Genomic DNA, 6,437 nt, shown 5'->3' on the forward strand with positions numbered 1-6,437 from the left:
CTGCAAGCCAGGAAGAGAGCCCTCACCACCCAGCCATGCTGGCAACCTGATGCCGGACTTCCAGCCTCCAGAGCCGTGAGAAGTAAATTTCTCTTGTTTAAGCCCCTCAGTCTGTGGTATTTTGTTATGACACTCTGAGCATACAACGAAGAAACTGAATTCACCAGGTCATTAAAAGGTTTATACGCCATGACCAAGAGGGATTTGTTCCTGGAATGCTAAAATGGTTCAACATGTAAAAATCAATCAATGCCATATAGCACATTAACATAATAAAGGAAAAATACCACCAGACCACTCAAGTGTAGAGGCAAACTGACTACAGCCAGTGGGCAAAAGTTCACCTTCCTCCCCTTTCCTGTGGCCCTGGTGGGGCTGCCACATAGTCAGGGCCTGAATGGCAGTTAGGGTGCTGGAGGCAAAGCAACCCAGTACTGCTGCTTAGGAAGAGACACCATGTCCTTCCTGTGAGTGCTGTGACCAGCCCAGCACCAGCCCCAACAGTGCCTGCATGAAATGGTGAATATGTGAGGAGAGGAGTCAGGTTGGGGATATAGTGGAAGGAGTAGGGAAATAAAAGAAATAAGTAGAGTTCTATAACTAAAGGTAATCATGAGAGTGACATCCTACCACTTTGAACACATAGTGTCACCTAGTCTGGGGGTGACACCCCGTCACCTCTCCATAGTCTCTTGATGAGAAGCAAGTCACAGATTCTGTCCATACCCAAGGGGTGAGGATGCAACAATGGCTGGACTCATTGTAGTCGCCTTAGGCTGTGTCTTCCACATGGATTATTTTAAAGTCAGAAGCAAATTTAAGGTAAAAATATATGTAAACTGATTATAGAAATACATGCAAGGTAAGGTTAGAGAATGAAAAGCATGCCAACTGTAAATCAAGGTCTGAGGGGCTAGTTATTATTTTTTTCTAATGCATGTTAAAATACATATTGTGCTTCATTTTAAAAATGAAATAAGAATCCTCCATGTTCTTGCTTTATCATACCTTTGGACATTGTTAAAGGCCCCACATGTTAGCAGCACTGCTGTAGTCCTCATTCTAAAGGGCCATAAGACAGAGAAGAAAGCAGATCGTTGAGAAGATGTTAAAAGTGAAGTTAATGATCAGGTATATAATTGACTGTTTTCCTCCTTTAAATTATCACTCTAATTTCTTTGAATAAGGGGAAGGTGGGAGTGACTATAATGGTAAAAATGATTGGACCACCACAAGATAGCACTGGTGAATGAAGAGATTTTCCCACAAAAATTTCAACAGCAAGGAGATGCAGGCCCCTCCTTTTTGCCAATGACCAGAACAGACTGGATGTCCAAGGGTGCTTGCCTAGGCTATTTTCCTTTCAAGGTCTTCCCTTCCTGTGGTGAAGACACTCCCCCCTGGGAATGCCCTGCACCCTGTGAAGGGATGAATATTCTGCCAGTGTCTGTCCTCAAGTGCCTGCAGAGCCCTGAACAGCTCTGTGCAGACCTGCCCTCGTCTCGGCTACAGGAGGACCCTCTGGGCATCTCAGCCCCAGTCCTGGGCCTAACCTTCCTCTAGTATGGGGCAGAACTAGTGTAGGGAAGCAACTTGTAGGGACACCCTGAGACCACAGTTCCCTGAAAAGCGCCACTGATTTCCAGTTTCTCCATCCTAAATTTACAGCTTTTCAGATTTGGCTGAGCCACTGGTCAGGTCCTCAGTAGCTTCTTGGGGCCAGTGGGTGCCCTGCTGGACAGCACAGCCCTTAGGAGTCCTCACTGTGGGTGAATCAGGTCCTAAACAACAAGGCAGGAGGGAAGGTGGTGGAGAAGACATGGAGGTGCAGGATGCTGTTGTGATGGGATGGGGTGGGGTGCAGTGAAGGGAGGCATATTTGAGAGAGGAGGATTTAGGTCCTGATGGTCCAGTGACAATCAGCATAGGCCCCTGCTTCCAGCATCCCCAGCTGTGTAATGCATCGGGAGGGCAGTTAGGACCCATCCTTTGTCCCTCTACTCCTGCTTCATTGCCCCTAGTAAAACATTTACTTTCAATGGGGTCCTCCACCATTTGCTGCAACTAGCTGCTCCTTTCTCACCTTGGACTCTTCAGTTCTTGCAGGTCCTTGTAAAATAGAGCAGAGGGTGCCCTTGGTCCTAGTCAGGAGTCCTGGATTCCAGAAGTGAGCCTGATAATCAGCCAGTTGTGTGACCTGGGGCAGCCACCTCCCCTCTTGGGTCTCTATAAAGATGGAGAGGAACCTCCTACCCTGCCCCCTCTCACAGGCTGTGTGCGTGTGTGCCCATGGAGGCCCACGTTCCTTGTGGTAATACTCACTCCTTAAGGGTCTGTTCCAGCTCTGACAGCTGTATACACCTGAGTAACCATCACCCAGTCAAGACATGAAACATCCCCACCACCCGGCACAGCTCCCTTCTGCCCCTTCTAGATCATTCCCATCACCCCATCAGGAGACAGTCATTTGAGTCACATAGATGCCTGGGAGGGGGTGACTGTCTCCATCATGCTGTCATGAGACAGTCACCCCGTCCCAGGCATTTATGTGACTCAAATGAAAAATATATATGACAGCATTTTGGGAAAACTAAGTAAGTGTTTATTCCATGAACATGAAGTTGCCTTGATCAATAATAATACATCATGTCAATCATTGAATTAAGGAGACGAAAGCTTCAGGTACTTTCCATGGAAGCTGAAAAGGTAAAATGAAACAGCAATTTAGATTTTTAAAACACCTCAGAATAGGAGGCTGCCTCCATAACGTGGCTTCCTGCCCTAAGCATCGTACATTGTTTTGAACATTTGTTCTGGCCTGCACGCTGAGACAGGAAAGTCAGCAAAACAAGAAAGTTGACAGGAAACTAAACAAGAAAGGGAAGTTAAGACAGGAAAGTTAATAAGACTGGAAACTCAACAACAAAGTAAAGTGAAAACTGCTGAAAGAGCGCAGGAAAAAGATTCATTGTTTTACAATAGTTTGTATACTTATTCAGCAGTACAAAGTAATGAGCTATCAAGTCATGAACAGACATGGAAGAAACTTAAATGTATATTCTGGAAAAGGCAAAACTATGAAGATGGTAAAAAGATGAGTGTTCGTCAGGGTTTAGGGGAGAGGTAAAGATGAATAGGTGACAATAGATGAACATCACAGAGGATTCTTAGGACAATGAAACTATTTTGTAATATAGTGTAATTAAAGATACAGGTCATTATACATTTGTCTAAACCCATATTATGCACAACACCAAGAGTGAACCCGAATGTAATGTGTGGACTTTGGGTAATAAAAATTTTCATTATTTTACAATAGTTTGGATAGTTTAACTCAGGTTAAACTATAATACTTAAAAGTGAATGTATGCTTCAATGAATGTTTTCAAAAGAGCAGCAACAATAAATTAGAAAATGAAATTACAAGAAATTGAATGCTTACAAATCACATCAAATACAATGAAACACTCTTGACAAAAAATAGGACTAATTTATCTGAAGAAAACACAACTTTTTACTGGGTTTTAATAAAATACTTGAAACATTGTTTTCCTTTTAAATGAGCTATTATTTTTAGAGCAGTTTCAGGTTCACAGTAAAATTAATAGAAAGTACAGAGATTTCCCGTATGCTCTTTGTCCCCACACATGCACAACCTCCCTCACTGTCAACATCCCGTACTAGAGTGGCACATTTCTTACAACTGATGAGCCTACAATCACTCATCATAATTACCTAGAGTCCACACATTACATTAGAGTTCACTCTTGGTGGTGTACATAGTATAGGTTTGGAGTGATGTGTATCTTTAATTACACTATACCACAGAATAGATTCAATTGCCCTAAAAATGCTCTCTGATATTCATCTATTGTCACCTATTCATCTTGACCTCTCCCCTAAACCCCGCCGACCACTCATCTTTTTACCGTCTTCGTAATTTTTCCTTTTCCAGAACATACATTTAAGATTCCTCCATTTCTTTTTATGACTGGAGAGCACATTTCTTTTTACCACTGAATAATATTCCATTGTCTGGATATACAACAGTTTGTTGATCCATTCACCTACTGAAGGACACCTTGGTTGCAAGTTTTGGTAATTAAGAATAAAGTTGCTATAATCATCCCTGTGCAGGATTTTGTGCGGGCGTAAGTTTTCAACTCGTTTGGGTCAACACCAAGCAGTGATTCTGATAACCATGTCTCCTCTTCACTCTCTTTTGGCTACGACTTACATAGAATATCTTTGTCCATGCTCTCATTTTACCTCCTTGAGTCTTTTTATCACTACAGGGGTTCAACTTCAGGTGTGAGCAGCGAGACGAAAGAATCAGTCATGAAGGTAAGGGTATTGAAATGAGCAAGTCTGAGGAACTGAAAAAAAAAATTAAGAAAAATAAACAGAACCTAAGGGACCTACCTGTGAGACACCAACATGTGTATTAACATACTGATGATAGGAGTCGCAGAAGAAGAAAACCAAGAGGAAGTGTCAGAAAACAATTATTTGAAGAAACTTCTGGAATTTGATAGAAGCCATGTCTACACACCCAGGTAACTCAACAAACTCCAAGCAGGATAACCTCAGGAAGATCCACAGAGACAGATTATAGTAAAATTGACAGACAGAGAAGATTGAAAATAACAAATGAGAAGATGGCCACCAATTTGCTGCCTCTTCACATGGTCGACCTTCTTTGCAAGTGCGCCCCTGGTGTTTCTGTCTGTCCACATTTCCTCATGTTATAAGAACACCAATCCCATTGGAATAGGACCTACTCTAATGGCCTTATTTTAACTTAATCACTTCTTTAAAAGCCCTATATACAAACACGGTCACATTCCAAGGAACTAGGTGTTAAGACTTCAGCATATAAATTTGGGGTGGGGGTGAAATTCAGTCCATAACAGTTCTCATGTTGTCTCTCTGACTCTCACATTTATCTGTCTGTCTAGATACCATCCCAGAAGGAGACCTCCAGAAAGTGAGGGGCCTTGTGCCCTCCCCCGGCACAGTGCCTGCACACAGAAGGCATCTAATAAATACCTGTGGATAAAGAACCAGGAACTGCGGGAATCAGAGGACTGGAAGGACCTGGAGACAAGGGTGGGGTAAGGCTTGGAGATCAGTCTTAGAATGTACCTGCTGGGCAGCACTTGTCCACGAGGCTACAATTACATCCCCGTGGGGCAGCTACCTGCTGGTGAACTCTGTCCTGCCCTGTGGTTGTGGCTGAGGCAGTGGGGACCTATGGAGACAAAGCGGGGATGGGCACGAGTGGCTTCCTGATTCTTACCCTTCCTAGGATTTTTTTCCATTTCCTCATAGTTATCTAATGAGTTGCTATATAACTTTTCATAGTATTCTCTTATTTTTATTCCTGTAAAGTTGTTTGTAATGTACCCTCTTTCATTTCTGATTTGCGTTATTTCAGCCCTTAGTTTTTAAAATTTATCTAGGAGGTTTGCCAGTTTTGTTTCATCTTTTTGAGGAATAAAGTCTTAGTTTCATTGACTCTCACTATTATTTTTCTATTCCTTTATTTGTTCATCTCTGCTCCGATCTCTATTATTTCCTTTCTTTTGCTAGATTTGGGTTTTGTTTATTGTTCTTTTTATAGTCCCTTAAAGTGTAAATTTAGGTTGTTGATTTGCGATCTTTTTTCTGTTTTAAAGTAAATATTTAAAGCTATAAATTTCCCTCCTGGCACTGTCTTCACTGTATTCTGTAGATATTAATATGCTGTGTTTTCATTGTCTCAAGATATTTTCTTATTCCCCGTGTGGTTTCTTCTTTGAACCATTGTTTAGGAGTTGTTTTATTTCCACACATTTTTGGATTTTTCAGTTTTCCTTCTGCTATAATTTCTAATCACCTCCTAAAGGCCCCACCTCCTAGTACCATGTCATTAGGTTTTAGGATTTCAACATTTCAGTTTGGGGGGGACACAAACATGCAGCCCATTGCATGATTAGAGGGTTGGAAATTTCAGCCCCACACAGGAACCTCCAGGGACGGGAAAGGGGTTAGAGATTGAGTTTAATCACTAATGGCCATTGATTTAATCAACGATGCCCATCATCCTCATGGGTGGGCTCTAGTAATTAAAAGGTATGATGCTTAGAAAGTAATCAAACAGCCTGAGGCCTAGGTGGGGGAAAGCCACAGAGACAGCCAGGTGAGGTGGAATACCCTTCGAAAGGGCACAGGATCTTCAATCAGTCCTCGGCCCCGGGGTGGGACCTAATAAGTTCTCCCCGGGTGACCTTCAGCTTTGTGTCCCTTAACTGCTTCCCATCAGCAGAGCATCAGACCACACTGCCTGGGCCTCACTTGTGGGGAGTCAAGGTCAACAGAGAACCCTGCCCTAATGGAGGGCTGATAGCCCACCTGGGAGAGCAGATGGTAATCATGGAGAGAGAGAACAGTGTGTG

The sequence above is a fragment of the Hipposideros armiger genome, unplaced genomic scaffold (genome assembly GCF_001890085.2).
Source record: "Hipposideros armiger isolate ML-2016 unplaced genomic scaffold, ASM189008v1 scaffold_625, whole genome shotgun sequence".
NCBI classification, from domain to species: Eukaryota; Metazoa; Chordata; class Mammalia; order Chiroptera; family Hipposideridae; genus Hipposideros; species Hipposideros armiger.